Source organism: Paralichthys olivaceus, chromosome 6, assembly GCF_024713975.1.
Source record: "Paralichthys olivaceus isolate ysfri-2021 chromosome 6, ASM2471397v2, whole genome shotgun sequence".
In the NCBI taxonomy this organism is placed as follows: Eukaryota; Metazoa; Chordata; class Actinopteri; order Pleuronectiformes; family Paralichthyidae; genus Paralichthys; species Paralichthys olivaceus.
Genome location: NC_091098.1, coordinates 18,335,741 through 18,363,020, shown reverse-complemented (window position 1 = coordinate 18,363,020; position 27,280 = coordinate 18,335,741). Strand labels below are relative to the sequence as shown.

The following is a 27,280-nucleotide window of genomic DNA, read 5'->3' as shown; positions in this document are numbered from 1 at the left end:
ATATGGGTTAGGGTTGCAATTAGGGTTAGGGTTAGGGTTGTGATTAGGGTTAGGGTTAGGGTTGTGATTAGGGTTAGGGTTAGGGCTGTGCTTAGGGTTAGGGTTAGGAATGAATACCCATTGGAGATCAGGATATTCTTCAATAACTTTTTTTCTGTAGGTCATAGAGACTTGGAAGTTGGTTCCATCTCCACTAATGTGGGTATGCCCAATCCATTGGTACCACCCCCAAGCTTCTACGACCTTTGGAAGGGGAAGGGTTAGGGTTGTGATTTGTGTTTGATTTTTGGGTTGTGATTAGGGTTAGGGTTAGGGATGAAAACCTATAGGAGTTCAAGATATTCTTCAATAACTTTTTTTCTGAAGGTCATAGAGTCTTGGAAGTTGGTTCCATCTCCACTAATGTGGCACTGCCCGATCCATTGAGACCATCCACGAGCTTCTACGACCTTCGGAAATGGTGAAACCACCAAATCTCCCCAAAAACGTACTAGATATTTTTGAATAACCTTTGTTCCGAAAGTCCTAGAGACTTGGGCCTTTCATGATTCATAAAGGGTAGCCTGCCACGTGACCACACCGAATTTCAGCACGTTTCGAGCAAGCAGCGCGGAGTTATTCACCCTATGGTGAATATGGGTTAGGGTTGCAATTAGGGTTAGGGTTAGGGTTGTGATTAGGGTTAGGGTTAGGGTTGTGATTAGGGTTAGGGTTAGGGCTGTGCTTAGGGTTAGGGTTAGGAATGAATACCCATTGGAGATCAGGATATTCTCCAATAACTTTTTTTCTGTAGGTCATAGAGACTTGGAAGTTGGTTCCATCTCCACTAATGTGGGTATGCCCGATCCATTGGTACCACCCCCGAGCTTCTACGACCTTTGGAAGGGGAAGGGTTAGGGTTGTGATTTGTGTTTGATTTTTGGGTTGTGATTAGGGTTAGGGTTAGGGATGAAAACCTATAGGAGTTCAAGATATTCTTCAATAACTTTTTTTCTGAAGGTCATAGAGTCTTGGAAGTTGGTTCCATCTCCACTAATGTGGCACTGCCCGATCCATTGAGACCATCCATGAGCTTCTACGACCTTCGGAAATGGTGAAACCACCAAATCTCCCCAAAAACGTACAAGATATTTTTGAATAACCTTTGTTCCGAAAGTCCTAGAGACTTGGGCCTTTCATGATTCATAAAGGGTAGCCTGCCACGTGACCACACCATATTTCAGCATGTTTCGAGCAAGCAGCGCGGAGTTATTCACCCTATGGTGAATATGGGTTAGGGTTGCAATTAGGGTTAGGGTTAGGGTTGTGATTAGGGTTAGGGTTAGGGTTGTGATTAGGGTTAGGGTTAGGGTTGTGATTAGGGTTAGGGTTAGGGCTGTGCTTAGGGTTAGGGTTAGGAATGAATACCCATTGGAGATCAGGATATTCTTCAATAACTTTTTTTCTGTAGGTCATAGAGACTTGGAAGTTGGTTCCATCTCCACTAATGTGGGTATGCCCAATCCATTGGTACCACCCCCAAGCTTCTACGACCTTTGGAAGGGGAAGGGTTAGGGTTGTGATTTGTGATTGATTTTTGGGTTGTGATTAGGGTTAGGGTTAGGGATGAAAACCTATAGGAGTTCAAGATATTCTTCAATAACTTTTTTTCTGAAGGTCATAGAGTCTTGGAAGTTGGTTCCATCTCCACTAATGTGGCACTGCCCGATCCATTGAGACCATCCATGAGCTTCTACGACCTTCGGAAATGGTGAAACCACCAAATCTCCCCAAAAACGTACAAGATATTTTTGAATAACCTTTGTTCCGAAAGTCCTAGAGACTTGGGCCTTTCATGATTCATAAAGGGTAGCCTGCCACGTGACCACACCATATTTCAGCATGTTTCGAGCAAGCAGCGCGGAGTTATTCACCCTATGGTGAATATGGGTTAGGGTTGCAATTAGGGTTAGGGTTAGGGTTGTGATTAGGGTTAGGGTTAGGGTTGTGATTAGGGTTAGGGTTAGGGTTGTGATTAGGGTTAGGGTTAGGGCTGTGCTTAGGGTTAGGGTTAGGAATGAATACCCATTGGAGATCAGGATATTCTCCAATAACTTTTTTTCTGTAGGTCATAGAGACTTGGAAGTTGGTTCCATCTCCACTAATGTGGGTATGCCCGATCCATTGGTACCACCCCCGAGCTTCTACGACCTTTGGAAGGGGAAGGGTTAGGGTTGTGATTTGTGTTTGATTTTTGGGTTGTGATTAGGGTTAGGGTTAGGGATGAAAACCTATAGGAGTTCAAGATATTCTTCAATAACTTTTTTTCTGAAGGTCATAGAGTCTTGGAAGTTGGTTCCATCTCCACTAATGTGGCACTGCCCGATCCATTGAGACCATCCATGAGCTTCTACGACCTTCGGAAATGGTGAAACCACCAAATCTCCCCAAAAACGTACAAGATATTTTTGAATAACCTTTGTTCCGAAAGTCCTAGAGACTTGGGCCTTTCATGATTCATAAAGGGTAGCCTGCCACGTGACCACACCAAATTTCAGCACGTTTCGAGCAAGCAGCGCGGAGTTATTCACCCTATGGTGAATATGGGTTAGGGTTGCAATTAGGGTTAGGGTTAGGGTTGTGATTAGGGTTAGGGTTAGGGTTGTGATTAGGGTTAGGGTTAGGGCTGTGCTTAGGGTTAGGGTTAGGAATGAATACCCATTGGAGATCAGGATATTCTTCAATAACTTTTTTTCTGTAGGTCATAGAGACTTGGAAGTTGGTTCCATCTCCACTAATGTGGGTATGCCCGATCCATTGGTACCACCCCCGAGCTTCTACGACCTTTGGAAGGGGAAGGGTTAGGGTTGTGATTTGTGTTTGATTTTTGGGTTGTGATTAGGGTTAGGGTTAGGAATGAAAACCTATAGGAGTTCAAGATATTCTTCAATAACTTTTTTTCTGAAGGTCATAGAGTCTTGGAAGTTGGTTCCATCTCCACTAATGTGGCACTGCCCGATCCATTGAGACCATCCACGAGCTTCTACGACCTTCGGAAATGGTGAAACCACCAAATCTCCCCAAAAACGTACTAGATATTTTTGAATAACCTTTGTTCCGAAAGTCCTAGAGACTTGGGCCTTTCATGATTCATAAAGGGTAGCCTGCCACGTGACCACACCATATTTCAGCATGTTTCGAGCAAGCAGCGCGGAGTTATTCACCCTATGGTGAATATGGGTTAGGGTTGCAATTAGGGTTAGGGTTAGGGTTGTGATTAGGGTTAGGGTTAGGGTTGTGATTAGGGTTAGGGTTAGGGTTGTGATTAGGGTTAGGGTTAGGGCTGTGCTTAGGGTTAGGGTTAGGAATGAATACCCATTGGAGATCAGGATATTCTCCAATAACTTTTTTTCTGTAGGTCATAGAGACTTGGAAGTTGGTTCCATCTCCACTAATGTGGGTATGCCCGATCCATTGGTACCACCCCCGAGCTTCTACGACCTTTGGAAGGGGAAGGGTTAGGGTTGTGATTTGTGTTTGATTTTTGGGTTGTGATTAGGGTTAGGGTTAGGGATGAAAACCTATAGGAGTTCAAGATATTCTTCAATAACTTTTTTTCTGAAGGTCATAGAGTCTTGGAAGTTGGTTCCATCTCCACTAATGTGGCACTGCCCGATCCATTGAGACCATCCATGAGCTTCTACGACCTTCGGAAATGGTGAAACCACCAAATCTCCCCAAAAACGTACAAGATATTTTTGAATAACCTTTGTTCCGAAAGTCCTAGAGACTTGGGCCTTTCATGATTCATAAAGGGTAGCCTGCCACGTGACCACACCAAATTTCAGCACGTTTCGAGCAAGCAGCGCGGAGTTATTCACCCTATGGTGAATATGGGTTAGGGTTGCAATTAGGGTTAGGGTTAGGGTTGTGATTAGGGTTAGGGTTAGGGTTGTGATTAGGGTTAGGGTTAGGGCTGTGCTTAGGGTTAGGGTTAGGAATGAATACCCATTGGAGATCAGGATATTCTTCAATAACTTTTTTTCTGTAGGTCATAGAGACTTGGAAGTTGGTTCCATCTCCACTAATGTGGGTATGCCCGATCCATTGGTACCACCCCCGAGCTTCTACGACCTTTGGAAGGGGAAGGGTTAGGGTTGTGATTTGTGTTTGATTTTTGGGTTGTGATTAGGGTTAGGGTTAGGAATGAAAACCTATAGGAGTTCAAGATATTCTTCAATAACTTTTTTTCTGAAGGTCATAGAGTCTTGGAAGTTGGTTCCATCTCCACTAATGTGGCACTGCCCGATCCATTGAGACCATCCACGAGCTTCTACGACCTTCGGAAATGGTGAAACCACCAAATCTCCCCAAAAACGTACTAGATATTTTTGAATAACCTTTGTTCCGAAAGTCCTAGAGACTTGGGCCTTTCATGATTCATAAAGGGTAGCCTGCCACGTGACCACACCGAATTTCAGCATGTTTCGAGCAAGCAGCGCGGAGTTATTCACCCTATGGTGAATATGGGTTAGGGTTGCAATTAGGGTTAGGGTTAGGGTTGTGATTAGGGTTAGGGTTAGGGTTGTGATTAGGGTTAGGGTTAGGGTTGTGATTAGGGTTAGGGTTAGGGCTGTGCTTAGGGTTAGGGTTAGGAATGAATACCCATTGGAGATCAGGATATTCTCCAATAACTTTTTTTCTGTAGGTCATAGAGACTTGGAAGTTGGTTCCATCTCCACTAATGTGGGTATGCCCGATCCATTGGTACCACCCCCGAGCTTCTACGACCTTTGGAAGGGGAAGGGTTAGGGTTGTGATTTGTGTTTGATTTTTGGGTTGTGATTAGGGTTAGGGTTAGGGATGAAAACCTATAGGAGTTCAAGATATTCTTCAATAACTTTTTTTCTGAAGGTCATAGAGTCTTGGAAGTTGGTTCCATCTCCACTAATGTGGCACTGCCCGATCCATTGAGACCATCCATGAGCTTCTACGACCTTCGGAAATGGTGAAACCACCAAATCTCCCCAAAAACGTACAAGATATTTTTGAATAACCTTTGTTCCGAAAGTCCTAGAGACTTGGGCCTTTCATGATTCATAAAGGGTAGCCTGCCACGTGACCACACCAAATTTCAGCACGTTTCGAGCAAGCAGCGCGGAGTTATTCACCCTATGGTGAATATGGGTTAGGGTTGCAATTAGGGTTAGGGTTAGGGTTGTGATTAGGGTTAGGGTTAGGGTTGTGATTAGGGTTAGGGTTAGGGCTGTGCTTAGGGTTAGGGTTAGGAATGAATACCCATTGGAGATCAGGATATTCTTCAATAACTTTTTTTCTGTAGGTCATAGAGACTTGGAAGTTGGTTCCATCTCCCTTAATGTGGGTATGCCCGATCCATTGGTACCACCCCCGAGCTTCTACGACCTTTGGAAGGGGAAGGGTTAGGGTTGTGATTTGTGTTTGATTTTTGGGTTGTGATTAGGGTTAGGGTTAGGAATGAAAACCTATAGGAGTTCAAGATATTCTTCAATAACTTTTTTTCTGAAGGTCATAGAGTCTTGGAAGTTGGTTCCATCTCCACTAATGTGGCACTGCCCGATCCATTGAGACCATCCACGAGCTTCTACGACCTTCGGAAATGGTGAAACCACCAAATCTCCCCAAAAACGTACTAGATATTTTTGAATAACCTTTGTTCCGAAAGTCCTAGAGACTTGGGCCTTTCATGATTCATAAAGGGTAGCCTGCCACGTGACCACACCGAATTTCAGCACGTTTCGAGCAAGCAGCGCGGAGTTATTCACCCTATGGTGAATATGGGTTAGGGTTGCAATTAGGGTTAGGGTTAGGGTTGTGATTAGGGTTAGGGTTAGGGTTGTGATTAGGGTTAGGGTTAGGGCTGTGCTTAGGGTTAGGGTTAGGAATGAATACCCATTGGAGATCAGGATATTCTTCAATAACTTTTTTTCTGTAGGTCATAGAGACTTGGAAGTTGGTTCCATCTCCACTAATGTGGGTATGCCCAATCCATTGGTACCACCCCCAAGCTTCTACGACCTTTGGAAGGGGAAGGGTTAGGGTTGTGATTTGTGTTTGATTTTTGGGTTGTGATTAGGGTTAGGGTTAGGAATGAAAACCTATAGGAGTTCAAGATATTCTTCAATAACTTTTTTTCTGAAGGTCATAGAGTCTTGGAAGTTGGTTCCATCTCCACTAATGTGGCACTGCCCGATCCATTGAGACCATCCACGAGCTTCTACGACCTTCGGAAATGGTGAAACCACCAAATCTCCCCAAAAACGTACTAGATATTTTTGAATAACCTTTGTTCCGAAAGTCCTAGAGACTTGGGCCTTTCATGATTCATAAAGGGTAGCCTGCCACGTGACCACACCATATTTCAGCATGTTTCGAGCAAGCAGCGCGGAGTTATTCACCCTATGGTGAATATGGGTTAGGGTTGCAATTAGGGTTAGGGTTAGGGTTGTGATTAGGGTTAGGGTTAGGGTTGTGATTAGGGTTAGGGTTAGGGTTGTGATTAGGGTTAGGGTTAGGGCTGTGCTTAGGGTTAGGGTTAGGAATGAATACCCATTGGAGATCAGGATATTCTCCAATAACTTTTTTTCTGTAGGTCATAGAGACTTGGAAGTTGGTTCCATCTCCACTAATGTGGGTATGCCCGATCCATTGGTACCACCCCCGAGCTTCTACGACCTTTGGAAGGGGAAGGGTTAGGGTTGTGATTTGTGTTTGATTTTTGGGTTGTGATTAGGGTTAGGGTTAGGAATGAAAACCTATAGGAGTTCAAGATATTCTTCAATAACTTTTTTTCTGAAGGTCATAGAGTCTTGGAAGTTGGTTCCATCTCCACTAATGTGGCACTGCCCGATCCATTGAGACCATCCACGAGCTTCTACGACCTTCGGAAATGGTGAAACCACCAAATCTCCCCAAAAACGTACAAGATATTTTTGAATAACCTTTGTTCCGAAAGTCCTAGAGACTTGGGCCTTTCATGATTCATAAAGGGTAGCCTGCCACGTGACCACACCGAATTTCAGCACGTTTCGAGCAAGCAGCGCGGAGTTATTCACCCTATGGTGAATATGGGTTAGGGTTGCAATTAGGGTTAGGGTTAGGGTTGTGATTAGGGTTAGGGTTAGGGTTGTGATTAGGGTTAGGGTTAGGGCTGTGCTTAGGGTTAGGGTTAGGAATGAATACCCATTGGAGATCAGGATATTCTTCAATAACTTTTTTTCTGTAGGTCATAGAGACTTGGAAGTTGGTTCCATCTCCACTAATGTGGGTATGCCCAATCCATTGGTACCACCCCCAAGCTTCTACGACCTTTGGAAGGGGAAGGGTTAGGGTTGTGATTTGTGTTTGATTTTTGGGTTGTGATTAGGGTTAGGGTTAGGGATGAAAACCTATAGGAGTTCAAGATATTCTTCAATAACTTTTTTTCTGAAGGTCATAGAGTCTTGGAAGTTGGTTCCATCTCCACTAATGTGGCACTGCCCGATCCATTGAGACCATCCATGAGCTTCTACGACCTTCGGAAATGGTGAAACCACCAAATCTCCCCAAAAACGTACAAGATATTTTTGAATAACCTTTGTTCCGAAAGTCCTAGAGACTTGGGCCTTTCATGATTCATAAAGGGTAGCCTGCCACGTGACCACACCATATTTCAGCATGTTTCGAGCAAGCAGCGCGGAGTTATTCACCCTATGGTGAATATGGGTTAGGGTTGCAATTAGGGTTAGGGTTAGGGTTGTGATTAGGGTTAGGGTTAGGGTTGTGATTAGGGTTAGGGTTAGGGTTGTGATTAGGGTTAGGGTTAGGGCTGTGCTTAGGGTTAGGGTTAGGAATGAATACCCATTGGAGATCAGGATATTCTTCAATAACTTTTTTTCTGTAGGTCATAGAGACTTGGAAGTTGGTTCCATCTCCACTAATGTGGGTATGCCCAATCCATTGGTACCACCCCCAAGCTTCTACGACCTTTGGAAGGGGAAGGGTTAGGGTTGTGATTTGTGTTTGATTTTTGGGTTGTGATTAGGGTTAGGGTTAGGAATGAAAACCTATAGGAGTTCAAGATATTCTTCAATAACTTTTTTTCTGAAGGTCATAGAGTCTTGGAAGTTGGTTCCATCTCCACTAATGTGGCACTGCCCGATCCATTGAGACCATCCACGAGCTTCTACGACCTTCGGAAATGGTGAAACCACCAAATCTCCCCAAAAACGTACTAGATATTTTTGAATAACCTTTGTTCCGAAAGTCCTAGAGACTTGGGCCTTTCATGATTCATAAAGGGTAGCCTGCCACGTGACCACACCGAATTTCAGCACGTTTCGAGCAAGCAGCGCGGAGTTATTCACCCTATGGTGAATATGGGTTAGGGTTGCAATTAGGGTTAGGGTTAGGGTTGTGATTAGGGTTAGGGTTAGGGTTGTGATTAGGGTTAGGGTTAGGGCTGTGCTTAGGGTTAGGGTTAGGAATGAATACCCATTGGAGATCAGGATATTCTTCAATAACTTTTTTTCTGTAGGTCATAGAGACTTGGAAGTTGGTTCCATCTCCACTAATGTGGGTATGCCCAATCCATTGGTACCACCCCCAAGCTTCTACGACCTTTGGAAGGGGAAGGGTTAGGGTTGTGATTTGTGTTTGATTTTTGGGTTGTGATTAGGGTTAGGGTTAGGGATGAAAACCTATAGGAGTTCAAGATATTCTTCAATAACTTTTTTTCTGAAGGTCATAGAGTCTTGGAAGTTGGTTCCATCTCCACTAATGTGGCACTGCCCGATCCATTGAGACCATCCATGAGCTTCTACGACCTTCGGAAATGGTGAAACCACCAAATCTCCCCAAAAACGTACAAGATATTTTTGAATAACCTTTGTTCCGAAAGTCCTAGAGACTTGGGCCTTTCATGATTCATAAAGGGTAGCCTGCCACGTGACCACACCATATTTCAGCATGTTTCGAGCAAGCAGCGCGGAGTTATTCACCCTATGGTGAATATGGGTTAGGGTTGCAATTAGGGTTAGGGTTAGGGTTGTGATTAGGGTTAGGGTTAGGGTTGTGATTAGGGTTAGGGTTAGGGTTGTGATTAGGGTTAGGGTTAGGGCTGTGCTTAGGGTTAGGGTTAGGAATGAATACCCATTGGAGATCAGGATATTCTCCAATAACTTTTTTTCTGTAGGTCATAGAGACTTGGAAGTTGGTTCCATCTCCACTAATGTGGGTATGCCCGATCCATTGGTACCACCCCCGAGCTTCTACGACCTTTGGAAGGGGAAGGGTTAGGGTTGTGATTTGTGTTTGATTTTTGGGTTGTGATTAGGGTTAGGGTTAGGGATGAAAACCTATAGGAGTTCAAGATATTCTTCAATAACTTTTTTTCTGTAGGTCATAGAGTCTTGGAAGTTGGTTCCATCTGCACTAATGTGGCACTGCCCGATCCATTGAGACCATCCCCGAGCTTCTACGACCTTCGGAAATGGTGAAACCACCAAATCTCCCCAAAAACGTACAAGATATTTTTGAATAACCTTTGTTCCGAAAGTCCTAGAGACTTGGGCCTTTCATGATTCATAAAGGGTAGCCTGCCACGTGACCACACCAAATTTCAGCACGTTTCGAGCAAGCAGCGCGGAGTTATTCACCCTATGGTGAATATGGGTTAGGGTTGCAATTAGGGTTAGGGTTAGGGTTGTGATTAGGGTTAGGGTTAGGGCTGTGCTTAGGGTTAGGGTTAGGAATGAATACCCATTGGAGATCAGGATATTCTTCAATAACTTTTTTTCTGTAGGTCATAGAGACTTGGAAGTTGGTTCCATCTCCACTAATGTGGGTATGCCCAATCCATTGGTACCACCCCCAAGCTTTTACGACCTTTGGAAGGGGAAGGGTTAGGGTTGTGATTTGTGTTTGATTTTTGGGTTGTGATTAGGGTTAGGGTTAGGGATGAAAACCTATAGGAGTTCAAGATATTCTTCAATAACTTTTTTTCTGAAGGTCATAGAGTCTTGGAAGTTGGTTCCATCTCCACTAATGTGGCACTGCCCGATCCATTGAGACCATCCATGAGCTTCTACGACCTTCGGAAATGGTGAAACCACCAAATCTCCCCAAAAACGTACAAGATATTTTTGAATAACCTTTGTTCCGAAAGTCCTAGAGACTTGGGCCTTTCATGATTCATAAAGGGTAGCCTGCCACGTGACCACACCATATTTCAGCATGTTTCGAGCAAGCAGCGCGGAGTTATTCACCCTATGGTGAATATGGGTTAGGGTTGCAATTAGGGTTAGGGTTAGGGTTGTGATTAGGGTTAGGGTTAGGGTTGTGATTAGGGTTAGGGTTAGGGTTGTGATTAGGGTTAGGGTTAGGGCTGTGCTTAGGGTTAGGGTTAGGAATGAATACCCATTGGAGATCAGGATATTCTTCAATAACTTTTTTTCTGTAGGTCATAGAGACTTGGAAGTTGGTTCCATCTCCACTAATGTGGGTATGCCCAATCCATTGGTACCACCCCCAAGCTTCTACGACCTTTGGAAGGGGAAGGGTTAGGGTTGTGATTTGTGTTTGATTTTTGGGTTGTGATTAGGGTTAGGGTTAGGGATGAAAACCTATAGGAGTTCAAGATATTCTTCAATAACTTTTTTTCTGAAGGTCATAGAGTCTTGGAAGTTGGTTCCATCTCCACTAATGTGGCACTGCCCGATCCATTGAGACCATCCATGAGCTTCTACGACCTTCGGAAATGGTGAAACCACCAAATCTCCCCAAAAACGTACAAGATATTTTTGAATAACCTTTGTTCCGAAAGTCCTAGAGACTTGGGCCTTTCATGATTCATAAAGGGTAGCCTGCCACGTGACCACACCATATTTCAGCATGTTTCGAGCAAGCAGCGCGGAGTTATTCACCCTATGGTGAATATGGGTTAGGGTTGCAATTAGGGTTAGGGTTAGGGTTGTGATTAGGGTTAGGGTTAGGGTTGTGATTAGGGTTAGGGTTAGGGTTGTGATTAGGGTTAGGGTTAGGGCTGTGCTTAGGGTTAGGGTTAGGAATGAATACCCATTGGAGATCAGGATATTCTTCAATAACTTTTTTTCTGTAGGTCATAGAGACTTGGAAGTTGGTTCCATCTCCACTAATGTGGGTATGCCCAATCCATTGGTACCACCCCCAAGCTTCTACGACCTTTGGAAGGGGAAGGGTTAGGGTTGTGATTTGTGTTTGATTTTTGGGTTGTGATTAGGGTTAGGGTTAGGGATGAAAACCTATAGGAGTTCAAGATATTCTTCAATAACTTTTTTTCTGAAGGTCATAGAGTCTTGGAAGTTGGTTCCATCTCCACTAATGTGGCACTGCCCGATCCATTGAGACCATCCATGAGCTTCTACGACCTTCGGAAATGGTGAAACCACCAAATCTCCCCAAAAACGTACAAGATATTTTTGAATAACCTTTGTTCCGAAAGTCCTAGAGACTTGGGCCTTTCATGATTCATAAAGGGTAGCCTGCCACGTGACCACACCATATTTCAGCATGTTTCGAGCAAGCAGCGCGGAGTTATTCACCCTATGGTGAATATGGGTTAGGGTTGCAATTAGGGTTAGGGTTAGGGTTGTGATTAGGGTTAGGGTTAGGGTTGTGATTAGGGTTAGGGTTAGGGTTGTGATTAGGGTTAGGGTTAGGGCTGTGCTTAGGGTTAGGGTTAGGAATGAATACCCATTGGAGATCAGGATATTCTCCAATAACTTTTTTTCTGTAGGTCATAGAGACTTGGAAGTTGGTTCCATCTCCACTAATGTGGGTATGCCCGATCCATTGGTACCACCCCCGAGCTTCTACGACCTTTGGAAGGGGAAGGGTTAGGGTTGTGATTTGTGTTTGATTTTTGGGTTGTGATTAGGGTTAGGGTTAGGGATGAAAACCTATAGGAGTTCAAGATATTCTTCAATAACTTTTTTTCTGTAGGTCATAGAGTCTTGGAAGTTGGTTCCATCTGCACTAATGTGGCACTGCCCGATCCATTGAGACCATCCCCGAGCTTCTACGACCTTCGGAAATGGTGAAACCACCAAATCTCCCCAAAAACGTACAAGATATTTTTGAATAACCTTTGTTCCGAAAGTCCTAGAGACTTGGGCCTTTCATGATTCATAAAGGGTAGCCTGCCACGTGACCACACCAAATTTCAGCACGTTTCGAGCAAGCAGCGCGGAGTTATTCACCCTATGGTGAATATGGGTTAGGGTTGCAATTAGGGTTAGGGTTAGGGTTGTGATTAGGGTTAGGGTTAGGGCTGTGCTTAGGGTTAGGGTTAGGAATGAATACCCATTGGAGATCAGGATATTCTTCAATAACTTTTTTTCTGTAGGTCATAGAGACTTGGAAGTTGGTTCCATCTCCACTAATGTGGGTATGCCCAATCCATTGGTACCACCCCCAAGCTTCTACGACCTTTGGAAGGGGAAGGGTTAGGGTTGTGATTTGTGTTTGATTTTTGGGTTGTGATTAGGGTTAGGGTTAGGGATGAAAACCTATAGGAGTTCAAGATATTCTTCAATAACTTTTTTTCTGAAGGTCATAGAGTCTTGGAAGTTGGTTCCATCTCCACTAATGTGGCACTGCCCGATCCATTGAGACCATCCATGAGCTTCTACGACCTTCGGAAATGGTGAAACCACCAAATCTCCCCAAAAACGTACAAGATATTTTTGAATAACCTTTGTTCCGAAAGTCCTAGAGACTTGGGCCTTTCATGATTCATAAAGGGTAGCCTGCCACGTGACCACACCATATTTCAGCATGTTTCGAGCAAGCAGCGCGGAGTTATTCACCCTATGGTGAATATGGGTTAGGGTTGCAATTAGGGTTAGGGTTAGGGTTGTGATTAGGGTTAGGGTTAGGGTTGTGATTAGGGTTAGGGTTAGGGTTGTGATTAGGGTTAGGGTTAGGGCTGTGCTTAGGGTTAGGGTTAGGAATGAATACCCATTGGAGATCAGGATATTCTCCAATAACTTTTTTTCTGTAGGTCATAGAGACTTGGAAGTTGGTTCCATCTCCACTAATGTGGGTATGCCCGATCCATTGGTACCACCCCCGAGCTTCTACGACCTTTGGAAGGGGAAGGGTTAGGGTTGTGATTTGTGTTTGATTTTTGGGTTGTGATTAGGGTTAGGGTTAGGGATGAAAACCTATAGGAGTTCAAGATATTCTTCAATAACTTTTTTTCTGTAGGTCATAGAGTCTTGGAAGTTGGTTCCATCTGCACTAATGTGGCACTGCCCGATCCATTGAGACCATCCCCGAGCTTCTACGACCTTCGGAAATGGTGAAACCACCAAATCTCCCCAAAAACGTACAAGATATTTTTGAATAACCTTTGTTCCGAAAGTCCTAGAGACTTGGGCCTTTCATGATTCATAAAGGGTAGCCTGCCACGTGACCACACCAAATTTCAGCACGTTTCGAGCAAGCAGCGCGGAGTTATTCACCCTATGGTGAATATGGGTTAGGGTTGCAATTAGGGTTAGGGTTAGGGTTGTGATTAGGGTTAGGGTTAGGGCTGTGCTTAGGGTTAGGGTTAGGAATGAATACCCATTGGAGATCAGGATATTCTTCAATAACTTTTTTTCTGTAGGTCATAGAGACTTGGAAGTTGGTTCCATCTCCCTTAATGTGGGTATGCCCGATCCATTGGTACCACCCCCGAGCTTCTACGACCTTTGGAAGGGGAAGGGTTAGGGTTGTGATTTGTGTTTGATTTTTGGGTTGTGATTAGGGTTAGGGTTAGGAATGAAAACCTATAGGAGTTCAAGATATTCTTCAATAACTTTTTTTCTGAAGGTCATAGAGTCTTGGAAGTTGGTTCCATCTCCACTAATGTGGCACTGCCCGATCCATTGAGACCATCCACGAGCTTCTACGACCTTCGGAAATGGTGAAACCACCAAATCTCCCCAAAAACGTACAAGATATTTTTGAATAACCTTTGTTCCGAAAGTCCTAGAGACTTGGGCCTTTCATGATTCATAAAGGGTAGCCTGCCACGTGACCACACCGAATTTCAGCACGTTTCGAGCAAGCAGCGCGGAGTTATTCACCCTATGGTGAATATGGGTTAGGGTTGCAATTAGGGTTAGGGTTAGGGTTGTGATTAGGGTTAGGGTTAGGGTTGTGATTAGGGTTAGGGTTAGGGCTGTGCTTAGGGTTAGGGTTAGGAATGAATACCCATTGGAGATCAGGATATTCTTCAATAACTTTTTTTCTGTAGGTCATAGAGACTTGGAAGTTGGTTCCATCTCCACTAATGTGGGTATGCCCAATCCATTGGTACCACCCCCAAGCTTCTACGACCTTTGGAAGGGGAAGGGTTAGGGTTGTGATTTGTGTTTGATTTTTGGGTTGTGATTAGGGTTAGGGTTAGGGATGAAAACCTATAGGAGTTCAAGATATTCTTCAATAACTTTTTTTCTGAAGGTCATAGAGTCTTGGAAGTTGGTTCCATCTCCACTAATGTGGCACTGCCCGATCCATTGAGACCATCCATGAGCTTCTACGACCTTCGGAAATGGTGAAACCACCAAATCTCCCCAAAAACGTACAAGATATTTTTGAATAACCTTTGTTCCGAAAGTCCTAGAGACTTGGGCCTTTCATGATTCATAAAGGGTAGCCTGCCACGTGACCACACCATATTTCAGCATGTTTCGAGCAAGCAGCGCGGAGTTATTCACCCTATGGTGAATATGGGTTAGGGTTGCAATTAGGGTTAGGGTTAGGGTTGTGATTAGGGTTAGGGTTAGGGTTGTGATTAGGGTTAGGGTTAGGGCTGTGCTTAGGGTTAGGGTTAGGAATGAATACCCATTGGAGATCAGGATATTCTTCAATAACTTTTTTTCTGTAGGTCATAGAGACTTGGAAGTTGGTTCCATCTCCCTTAATGTGGGTATGCCCGATCCATTGGTACCACCCCCGAGCTTCTACGACCTTTGGAAGGGGAAGGGTTAGGGTTGTGATTTGTGTTTGATTTTTGGGTTGTGATTAGGGTTAGGGTTAGGAATGAAAACCTATAGGAGTTCAAGATATTCTTCAATAACTTTTTTTCTGAAGGTCATAGAGTCTTGGAAGTTGGTTCCATCTCCACTAATGTGGCACTGCCCGATCCATTGAGACCATCCACGAGCTTCTACGACCTTCGGAAATGGTGAAACCACCAAATCTCCCCAAAAACGTACTAGATATTTTTGAATAACCTTTGTTCCGAAAGTCCTAGAGACTTGGGCCTTTCATGATTCATAAAGGGTAGCCTGCCACGTGACCACGCCGAATTTCAGCACGTTTCGAGCAAGCAGCGCGGAGTTATTCACCCTATGGTGAATATGGGTTAGGGTTGCAATTAGGGTTAGGGTTAGGGTTGTGATTAGGGTTAGGGTTAGGGTTGTGATTAGGGTTAGGGTTAGGGCTGTGCTTAGGGTTAGGGTTAGGAATGAATACCCATTGGAGATCAGGATATTCTTCAATAACTTTTTTTCTGTAGGTCATAGAGACTTGGAAGTTGGTTCCATCTCCACTAATGTGGGTATGCCCAATCCATTGGTACCACCCCCAAGCTTCTACGACCTTTGGAAGGGGAAGGGTTAGGGTTGTGATTTGTGTTTGATTTTTGGGTTGTGATTAGGGTTAGGGTTAGGGATGAAAACCTATAGGAGTTCAAGATATTCTTCAATAACTTTTTTTCTGAAGGTCATAGAGTCTTGGAAGTTGGTTCCATCTCCACTAATGTGGCACTGCCCGATCCATTGAGACCATCCATGAGCTTCTACGACCTTCGGAAATGGTGAAACCACCAAATCTCCCCAAAAACGTACAAGATATTTTTGAATAACCTTTGTTCCGAAAGTCCTAGAGACTTGGGCCTTTCATGATTCATAAAGGGTAGCCTGCCACGTGACCACACCATATTTCAGCATGTTTCGAGCAAGCAGCGCGGAGTTATTCACCCTATGGTGAATATGGGTTAGGGTTGCAATTAGGGTTAGGGTTAGGGTTGTGATTAGGGTTAGGGTTAGGGTTGTGATTAGGGTTAGGGTTAGGGTTGTGATTAGGGTTAGGGTTAGGGCTGTGCTTAGGGTTAGGGTTAGGAATGAATACCCATTGGAGATCAGGATATTCTCCAATAACTTTTTTTCTGTAGGTCATAGAGACTTGGAAGTTGGTTCCATCTCCACTAATGTGGGTATGCCCGATCCATTGGTACCACCCCCGAGCTTCTACGACCTTTGGAAGGGGAAGGGTTAGGGTTGTGATTTGTGTTTGATTTTTGGGTTGTGATTAGGGTTAGGGTTAGGGATGAAAACCTATAGGAGTTCAAGATATTCTTCAATAACTTTTTTCTGTAGGTCATAGAGTCTTGGAAGTTGGTTCCATCTGCACTAATGTGGCACTGCCCGATCCATTGAGACCATCCACGAGCTTCTACGACCTTCGGAAATGGTGAAACCACCAAATCTCCCCAAAAACGTACAAGTTATTTTTGAATAACCTTTGTTCCGAAAGTCCTAGAGACTTGGGCCTTTCAGGATTCATAAAGGGTAGCCTGCCACGTGACCACACCAAATTTCAGCACGTTTCGAGCAAGCAGCGCGGAGTTATTCACCCTATGGTGAATATGGGTTAGGGTTGCAATTAGGGTTAGGGTTAGGGTTGTGATTAGGGTTAGGGTTAGGGTTGTGATTAGGGTTAGGGTTAGGGCTGTGCTTAGGGTTAGGGTTAGGAATGAATACCCATTGGAGATCAGGATATTCTTCAATAACTTTTTTTCTGTAGGTCATAGAGACTTGGAAGTTGGTTCCATCTCCACTAATGTGGGTATGCCCGATCCATTGGTACCACCCCCGAGCTTCTACGACCTTTGGAAGGGGAAGGGTTAGGGTTGTGATTTGTGTTTGATTTTTGGGTTGTGATTAGGGTTAGGGTTAGGGATGAAAACCTATAGGAGTTCAAGATATTCTTCAATAACTTTTTTTCTGAAGGTCATAGAGTCTTGGAAGTTGGTTCCATCTGCACTAATGTGGCACTGCCCGTTCCATTGAGACCATCCCCGAGCTTCTACGACCTTCGGAAATGGTGAAACCACCAAATCTCCCCAAAAACGTACAAGATATTTTTGAATAACCTTTGTTCCGAAAGTCCTAGAGACTTGGGCCTTTCATGATTCATAAAGGGTAGCCTGCCACGTGACCACACCGAATTTCAGCACGTTTCGAGCAAGCAGCGCGGAGTTATTCACCCTATGGTGAATATGGGTTAGGGTTGCAATTAGGGTTAGGGTTAGGGTTGTGATTAGGGTTAGGGTTAGGGTTGTGATTAGGGTTAGGGTTAGGGCTGTGCTTAGGGTTAGGGTTAGGAATGAATACCCATTGGAGATCAGGATATTCTTCAATAACTTTTTTTCTGTAGGTCATAGAGACTTGGAAGTTGGTTCCATCTCCACTAATGTGGGTATGCCCGATCCATTGGTACCACCCCCAAGCTTCTACGACCTTTGGAAGGGGAAGGGTTAGGGTTGTGATTTGTGTTTGATTTTTGGGTTGTGATTAGGGTTAGGGTTAGGGATGAAAACCTATAGGAGTTCAAGATATTCTTCAATCACTTTTTTTCTGAAGGTCATAGAGTCTTGGAAGTTGGTTCCATCTCTACTAATGTGGCACTGCCCGATCCATTGAGACCATCCATGAGCTTCTACGACCTTCGGAAATGGTGAAAGCACCAAATCTCCCCAAAAACGTACAAGATATTTTTGAATAACCTTTGTTCCGAAAGTCCTAGAGACTTGGGCCTTTCATGATTCATAAAGGGTAGCCTGCCACGTGACCACACCAAATTTCAGCATGTTTCGAGCAAGCAGCGCGGAGTTATTCACCCTATGGTGAATATGGGTTAGGGTTGCAATTAGGGTTAGGGTTAGGGTTAGGGTTGTGATTAGGGTTAGGGTTAGGGTTGTGATTAGGGTTAGGGTTAGGGCTGTGCTTAGGGTTAGGGTTAGGAATGAATACCCATTGGAGATCAGGATATTCTTCAATAACTTTTTTTCTGTAGGTCATAGAGACTTGGAAGTTGGTTCCATCTCCACTAATGTGGGTATGCCCGATCCATTGGTACCACCCCCGAGCTTCTACGACCTTTGGAAGGGGAAGGGTTAGGGTTGTGATTTGTGTTTGATTTTTGGGTTGTGATTAGGGTTAGGGTTAGGGATGAAAACCTATAGGAGTTCAAGATATTCTTCAATAACTTTTTTTCTGAAGGTCATAGAGTCTTGGAAGTTGGTTCCATCTCCACTAATGTGGCACTGCCCGATCCATTGAGACCATCCATGAGCTTCTACGACCTTCGGAAATGGTGAAACCACCAAATCTCCCCAAAAACGTACAAGATATTTTTGAATAACCTTTGTTCCGAAAGTCCTAGAGACTTGGGCCTTTCATGATTCATAAAGGGTAGCCTGCCACGTGACCACACCAAATTTCAGCATGTTTCGAGCAAGCAGCGCGGAGTTATTCACCCTATGGTGAATATGGGTTAGGGTTGCAATTAGGGTTAGGGTTAGGGTTGTGATTAGGGTTAGGGTTAGGGTTGTGATTAGGGTTAGGGTTAGGGCTGTGCTTAGGGTTAGGGTTAGGAATGATTACCCATTGGAGATCAGGATATTCTTCAATAACTTTTTTTCTGTAGGTCATAGAGACTTGGAAGTTGGTTCCATCTCCACTAATGTGGGTATGCCCGATCCATTGGTACCACCCCCGAGCTTCTACGACCTTTGGAAGGGGAAGGGTTAGGGTTGTGATTTGTGTTTGATTTTTGGGTTGTGATTAGGGTTAGGGTTAGGGATGAAAACCTATAGGAGTTCAAGATATTCTTCAATAACTTTTTTTCTGAAGGTCATAGAGTCTTGGAAGTTGGTTCCATCTGCACTAATGTGGCACTGCCCGATCCATTGAGACCATCCCCGAGCTTCTACGACCTTCGGAAATGGTGAAACCACCAAATCTCCCCAAAAACGTACAAGATATTTTTGAATAACCTTTGTTCCGAAAGTCCTAGAGACTTGGGCCTTTCATGATTCATAAAGGGTAGCCTGCCACGTGACCACACCAAATTTCAGCACGTTTCGAGCAAGCAGCGCGGAGTTATTCACCCTATGGTGAATATGGGTTAGGGTTGCAATTAGGGTTAGGGTTAGGGTTGTGATTAGGGTTAGGGTTAGGGTTGTGATTAGGGTTAGGGTTAGGGCTGTGCTTAGGGTTAGGGTTAGGAATGAATACCCATTGGAGATCAGGATATTCTTCAATAACTTTTTTTCTGTAGGTCATAGAGACTTGGAAGTTGGTTCCATCTCCCTTAATGTGGGTATGCCCGATCCATTGGTACCACCCCCGAGCTTCTACGACCTTTGGAAGGGGAAGGGTTAGGGTTGTGATTTGTGTTTGATTTTTGGGTTGTGATTAGGGTTAGGGTTAGGAATGAAAACCTATAGGAGTTCAAGATATTCTTCAATAACTTTTTTTCTGAAGGTCATAGAGTCTTGGAAGTTGGTTCCATCTCCACTAATGTGGCACTGCCCGATCCATTGAGACCATCCACGAGCTTCTACGACCTTCGGAAATGGTGAAACCACCAAATCTCCCCAAAAACGTACAAGATATTTTTGAATAACCTTTGTTCCGAAAGTCCTAGAGACTTGGGCCTTTCATGATTCATAAAGGGTAGCCTGCCACGTGACCACACCGAATTTCAGCACGTTTCGAGCAAGCAGCGCGGAGTTATTCACCCTATGGTGAATATGGGTTAGGGTTGCAATTAGGGTTAGGGTTAGGGTTGTGATTAGGGTTAGGGTTAGGGTTGTGATTAGGGTTAGGGTTAGGGCTGTGCTTAGGGTTAGGGTTAGGAATGAATACCCATTGGAGATCAGGATATTCTTCAATAACTTTTTTTCTGTAGGTCATAGAGACTTGGAAGTTGGTTCCATCTCCACTAATGTGGGTATGCCCGATCCATTGGTACCACCCCCAAGCTTCTACGACCTTTGGAAGGGGAAGGGTTAGGGTTGTGATTTGTGTTTGATTTTTGGGTTGTGATTAGGGTTAGGGTTAGGGATGAAAACCTATAGGAGTTCAAGATATTCTTCAATCACTTTTTTTCTGAAGGTCATAGAGTCTTGGAAGTTGGTTCCATCTCCACTAATGTGGCACTGCCCGATCCATTGAGACCATCCATGAGCTTCTACGACCTTCGGAAATGGTGAAACCACCAAATCTCCCCAAAAACGTACAAGATATTTTTGAATAACCTTTGTTCCGAAAGTCCTAGAGACTTGGGCCTTTCATGATTCATAAAGGGTAGCCTGCCACATGACCACACCAAATTTCAGCATGTTTCGAGCAAGCAGCGCGGAGTTATTCACCCTATGGTGAATATGGGTTAGGGTTGCAATTAGGGTTAGGGTTAGGGTTAGGGTTGTGATTAGGGTTAGGGTTAGGGTTGTGATTAGGGTTAGGGTTAGGGCTGTGCTTAGGGTTAGGGTTAGGAATGAATACCCATTGGAGATCAGGATATTCTTCAATAACTTTTTTTCTGTAGGTCATAGAGATTTGGAAGTTGGTTCCATCTCCACTAATGTGGGTATGCCCGATCCATTGGTACCACCCCCGAGCTTCTACGACCTTTGGAAGGGGAAGGGTTAGGGTTGTGATTTGTGTTTGATTTTTGGGTTGTGATTAGGGTTAGGGTTAGGGATGAAAACCTATAGGAGTTCAAGATATTCTTCAATAACTTTTTTTCTGAAGGTCATAGAGTCTTGGAAGTTGGTTCCATCTCCACTAATGTGGCACTGCCCGATCCATTGAGACCATCCATGAGCTTCTACGACCTTCGGAAATGGTGAAACCACCAAATCTCCCCAAAAACGTACAAGATATTTTTGAATAACCTTTGTTCCGAAAGTCCTAGAGACTTGGGCCTTTCATGATTCATAAAGGGTAGCCTGCCACGTGACCACACCAAATTTCAGCATGTTTCGAGCAAGCAGCGCGGAGTTATTCACCCTATGGTGAATATGGGTTAGGGTTGCAATTAGGGTTAGGGTTAGGGTTGTGATTAGGGTTAGGGTTAGGGTTGTGATTAGGGTTAGGGTTAGGGCTGTGCTTAGGGTTAGGGTTAGGAATGATTACCCATTGGAGATCAGGATATTCTTCAATAACTTTTTTTCTGTAGGTCATAGAGACTTGGAAGTTGGTTCCATCTCCACTAATGTGGCACTGCCCGATCCATTGAGACCATCCCCGAGCTTCTACGACCTTCGGAAATGGTGAAACCACCAAATCTCCCCAAAAACGTACAATATATTTTTGAATAACCTTTGTTCCGAAAGTCCTACAGACTTGGGCCTTTCATGATTCATAAAGGGTAGCCTGCCACGTGACCACACCGAATTTCAGCACGTTTCGAGCAAGCAGCGCAGAGTTATTCAACCCATGGTGAATATGAGTTAGGGTTGCAATTAGGGTTAGGGTTAGGGTTGTGATTAGGGTTAGGGTTAGGAATGAATACCCAATTGGAGATCAGGATATTCTTCAATAACTTTTTTTCTGTAGGTCATAGAGACTTGGAAGTTGGTTCCATCTCCACTAATGTGGGTATGCCCGATCCATTGGTACCACCCCCGAGCTTCTACGACCTTTGGAAGGGGAAGGGTTAGGGTTGTGATTTGTGTTTGATTTTTGGGTTGTGATTAGGGTTAGGGTTAGGGATGAAAACCTATAGGAGTTCAAGATATTCTTCAATAACTTTTTTTATGAAGGTCATAGAGTCTTGGAAGTTGGTTCCATCTCCACTAATGTGGCACTGCCCGATCCATTGAGACCATCCACGAGCTTCTACGACCTTCGGAAATGGTGAAACCACCAAATCTCCCCAAAAACGTACAAGATATTTTTGAATAACCTTTGTTCCGAAAGTCCTAGAGACTTGGGCCTTTCATGATTCATAAAGGGTAGCCTGCCACGTGACCACACCAAATTTCAGCATGTTTCGAGCAAGCAGCGCGGAGTTATTCACCCTATGGTGAATATGGGTTAGGGTTGCAATTAGGGTTAGGGTTAGGGTTGTGATTAGGGTTAGGGTTAGGGTTGTGATTAGGGTTAGGGTTAGGGCTGTGCTTAGGGTTAGGGTTAGGAATGATTACCCATTGGAGATCAGGATATTCTTCAATAACTTTTTTTCTGTAGGTCATAGAGACTTGGAAGTTGGTTCCATCTCCACTAATGTGGCACTGCCCGATCCATTGAGACCATCCCCGAGCTTCTATGACCTTCGGAAATGGTGAAACCACCAAATCTCCCCAAAAACGTACAATATATTTTTGAATAACCTTTGTTCCGAAAGTCCTACAGACTTGGGCCTTTCATGATTCATAAAGGGTAGCCTGCCACGTGACCACACCGAATTTCAGCACGTTTCGAGCAAGCAGCGCAGAGTTATTCAACCCATGGTGAATATGAGTTAGGGTTGCAATTAGGGTTAGGGTTAGGGTTGTGATTAGGGTTAGGGTTAGGAATGAATACCCAATTGGAGATCAGGATATTCTTCAATAACTTTTTTTCTGTAGGTCATAGAGACTTGGAAGTTGGTTCCATCTCCACTAATGTGGGTATGCCCGATCCATTGGTACCACCCCCGAGCTTCTACGACCTTTGGAAGGGGAAGGGTTAGGGTTGTGATTTGTGTTTGATTTTTGGGTTGTGATTAGGGTTAGGGTTAGGGATGAAAACCTATAGGAGTTCAAGATATTCTTCAATAACTTTTTTTATGAAGGTCATAGAGTCTTGGAAGTTGGTTCCATCTCCACTAATGTGGCACTGCCCGATCCATTGAGACCATCCACGAGCTTCTACGACCTTCGGAAATGGTGAAACCACCAAATCTCCCCAAAAACGTACAAGATATTTTTGAATAACCTTTGTTCCAAAAGTCCTAGAGACTTGGGCCTTTCATGATTCATAAAGGGTAGCCTGCCACGTGACCACACCGAATTTCAGCACGTTTCGAGCAAGCAGCGCGGAGTTATTCAACCCATGGTGAATATGAGTTAGGGTTGCAATTAGGGTTAGGGTTAGGGTTGTGATTAGGGTTAGGGTTAGGGCTGTGCTTAGGGTTAGGGTTAGGAATGAATACCCATTGGAGATCAGGATATTCTTCAATAACTTTTTTTCTGTAGGTCATAGAGACTTGGAAGTTGGTTCCATCTCCACTAATGTGGGTATGCCCGATCCATTGATACCACCCCCGAGCTTCTACGACCTTTGGAAGGGGAAGGGTTAGGGATGTGATTTGTGTTTGATTTTTGGGTTGTGATTAGGGTTAGGGTTAGGGATGAAAACCTATAGGAGTTCAAGATATTCTTCAATAACTTTTTTTCTGAAGGTCATAGAGTCTTGGAAGTTGGTTCCATCTCCACTAATGTGGCACTGCCCGATCCATTGAGACCATCCACGAGCTTCTACGACCTTCGGAAATGGTGAAACCACCAAATCTCCCCAAAAACGTACAAGTTATTTTTGAATAACCTTTGTTCCGAAAGTCCTAGAGACTTGGGCCTTTCATGATTCATAAAGGGTAGCCTGCCACGTGACCACACCAAATTTCAGCACGTTTCGAGCAAGCAGCGCGGAGTTATTCACCCTATGGTGAATATGGGTTAGGGTTGCAATTAGGGTTAGGGTTAGGGTTGTGATTAGGGTTAGGGTTAGGGTTGTGATTAGGGTTAGGGCTGTGCTTAGGGTTAGGGTTAGGAATGAATACCCATTGGAGATCAGGATATTCTTCAATAACTTTTTTTCTGTAGGTCATAGAGACTTGGAAGTTGGTTCCATCTCCACTAATGTGGCACTGCCCGATCCATTGAGACCATCCCCGAGCTTCTACGACCTTCGGAAATGGTGAAACCACCAAATCTCCCCAAAAACGTACAATATATTTTTGAATAACCTTTGTTCCGAAAGTCCTACAGACTTGGGCCTTTCATGATTCATAAAGGGTAGCCTGCCACGTGACCACACCAAATTTCAGCATGTTTCGAGCAAGCAGCGCGGAGTTATTCACCCTATGGTGAATATGGGTTAGGGTTGCAATTAGGGTTAGGGTTAGGGTTGTGATTAGGGTTAGGGTTAGGGTTGTGATTAGGGTTAGGGTTAGGGCTGTGCTTAGGGTTAGGGTTAGGAATGATTACCCATTGGAGATCAGGATATTCTTCAATAACTTTTTTTCTGTAGGTCATAGAGACTTGGAAGTTGGTTCCATCTCCACTAATGTGGCACTGCCCGATCCATTGAGACCATCCCCGAGCTTCTACGACCTTCGGAAATGGTGAAACCACCAAATCTCCCCAAAAACGTACAATATATTTTTGAATAACCTTTGTTCCGAAAGTCCTACAGACTTGGGCCTTTCATGATTCATAAAGGGTAGCCTGCCACGTGACCACACCGAATTTCAGCACGTTTCGAGCAAGCAGCGCAGAGTTATTCAACCCATGGTGAATATGAGTTAGGGTTGCAATTAGGGTTAGGGTTAGGGTTGTGATTAGGGTTAGGGTTAGGAATGAATACCCAATTGGAGATCAGGATATTCTTCAATAACTTTTTTTCTGTAGGTCATAGAGACTTGGAAGTTGGTTCCATCTCCACTAATGTGGGTATGCCCGATCCATTGGTACCACCCCCGAGCTTCTACGACTTTTGGAAGGGGAAGGGTTAGGGTTGTGATTTGTGTTTGATTTTTGGGTTGTGATTAGGGTTAGGGTTAGGGATGAAAACCTATAGGAGTTCAAGATATTCTTCAATAACTTTTTTTATGAAGGTCATAGAGTCTTGGAAGTTGGTTCCATCTCCACTAATGTGGCACTGCCCGATCCATTGAGACCATCCACGAGCTTCTACGACCTTCGGAAATGGTGAAACCACCAAATCTCCCCAAAAACGTACAAGATATTTTTGAATAACCTTTGTTCCAAAAGTCCTAGAGACTTGGGCCTTTCATGATTCATAAAGGGTAGCCTGCCACGTGACCACACCGAATTTCAGCACGTTTCGAGCAAGCAGCGCGGAGTTATTCAACCCATGGTGAATATGAGTTAGGGTTGCAATTAGGGTTAGGGTTAGGGTTGTGATTAGGGTTAGGGTTAGGGCTGTGCTTAGGGTTAGGGTTAGGAATGAATACCCATTGGAGATCAGGATATTCTTCAATAACTTTTTTTCTGTAGGTCATAGAGACTTGGAAGTTGGTTCCATCTCCACTAATGTGGGTATGCCCGATCCATTGATACCACCCCCGAGCTTCTACGACCTTTGGAAGGGGAAGGGTTAGGGATGTGATTTGTGTTTGATTTTTGGGTTGTGATTAGGGTTAGGGTTAGGGATGAAAACCTATAGGAGTTCAAGATATTCTTCAATAACTTTTTTTCTGAAGGTCATAGAGTCTTGGAAGTTGGTTCCATCTGCACTAATGTGGCACTGCCCGATCCATTGAGACCATCCACGAGCTTCTACGACCTTCGGAAATGGTGAAACCACCAAATCTCCCCAAAAACGTACAAGTTATTTTTGAATAACCTTTGTTCCGAAAGTCCTAGAGACTTGGGCCTTTCATGATTCATAAAGGGTAGCCTGCCACGTGACCACACCAAATTTCAGCACGTTTCGAGCAAGCAGCGCGGAGTTATTCACCCTATGGTGAATATGGGTTAGGGTTGCAATTAGGGTTAGGGTTAGGGTTGTGATTAGGGTTAGGGTTAGGGTTGTGATTAGGGTTAGGGCTGTGCTTAGGGTTAGGGTTAGGAATGAATACCCATTGGAGATCAGGATATTCTTCAATAACTTTTTTTCTGTAGGTCATAGAGACTTGGAAGTTGGTTCCATCTCCACTAATGTGGGTATGCCCGATCCATTGGTACCACCCCCGAGCTTCTACGACCTTTGGAAGGGGAAGGGTTAGGGTTGTGATTTGTGTTTGATTTTTGGGTTGTGATTAGGGTTAGGGTTAGGGATGAAAACCTATAGGAGTTCAAGATATTCTTCAATAACTTTTTTTCTGAAGGTCATAGAGTCTTGGAAGTTGGTTCCATCTCCACTAATGTGGCACTGCCCGATCCATTGAGACCATCCACGAGCTTCTACGACCTTCGGAAATGGTGAAACCACCAAATCTCCCCAAAAACGTACAAGATATTTTTGAATAACCTTTGTTCCAAAAGTCCTAGAGACTTGGGCCTTTCATGATTCATAAAGGGTAGCCTGCCACGTGACCACACCGAATTTCAGCACGTTTCGAGCAAGCAGCGCAGAGTTATTCACCCCATGGTGAATTTGGGTTAGGGTTGCAATTAGGGTTAGGGTTAGGGTTGTGATTAGGGTTAGGGTTAGGGCTGTGCTTAGGGTTAGGGTTAGGAATGAATACCCATTGGAGATCAGGATATTCTTCAATAACTTTTTTTCTGTAGGTCATAGAGACTTGGAAGTTGGTTCCATCTCCACTAATGTGGGTATGCCCGATCCATTGGTACCACCCCCGAGCTTCTACGACCTTTGGAAGGGGAAGGGTTAGGGTTGTGATTTGTGTTTGATTTTTGGGTTGTGATTAGGGTTAGGGTTAGGGATGAAAACCTATAGGAGTTCAAGATATTCTTCAATAACTTTTTTTCTGAAGGTCATAGAGTCTTGGAAGTTGGTTCCATCTGCACTAATGTGGCACTGCCCGATCCATTGAGACCATCCACGAGCTTCTACGACCTTCGGAAATGGTGAAATCACCAAATCTCCCCAAAAACGTACAAGTTATTTTTGAATAACCTTTGTTCCGAAAGTCCTAGAGACTTGGGCCTTTCATGATTCATAAAGGGTAGCCTGCCACGTGACCACACCAAATTTCAGCACGTTTCGAGCAAGCAGCGCGGAGTTATTCACCCTATGGTGAATATGGGTTAGGGTTGCAATTAGGGTTAGGGTTAGGGTTGTGATTAGGGTTAGGGTTAGGGTTGTGATTAGGGTTAGGGCTGTGCTTAGGGTTAGGGTTAGGAATGAATACCCATTGGAGATCAGGATATTCTTCAATAACTTTTTTTCTGTAGGTCATAGAGACTTGGAAGTTGGTTCCATCTCCACTAATGTGGGTATGCCCGATCCATTGGTACCACCCCCGAGCTTCTACGACCTTTGGAAGGGGA

The 27,280-nt window shown here is 44.2% G+C and overlaps 1 protein-coding gene across 1 annotated transcript in view; it reads left to right on the top strand.

The window, feature by feature from the left end:
• Positions 1-27,280, top strand: part of opn7b (opsin 7, group member b) — a 362,302-nt gene that overhangs the window by 50,590 nt on the left and 284,432 nt on the right. The gene's annotated exons all lie outside the window — the stretch shown is intronic.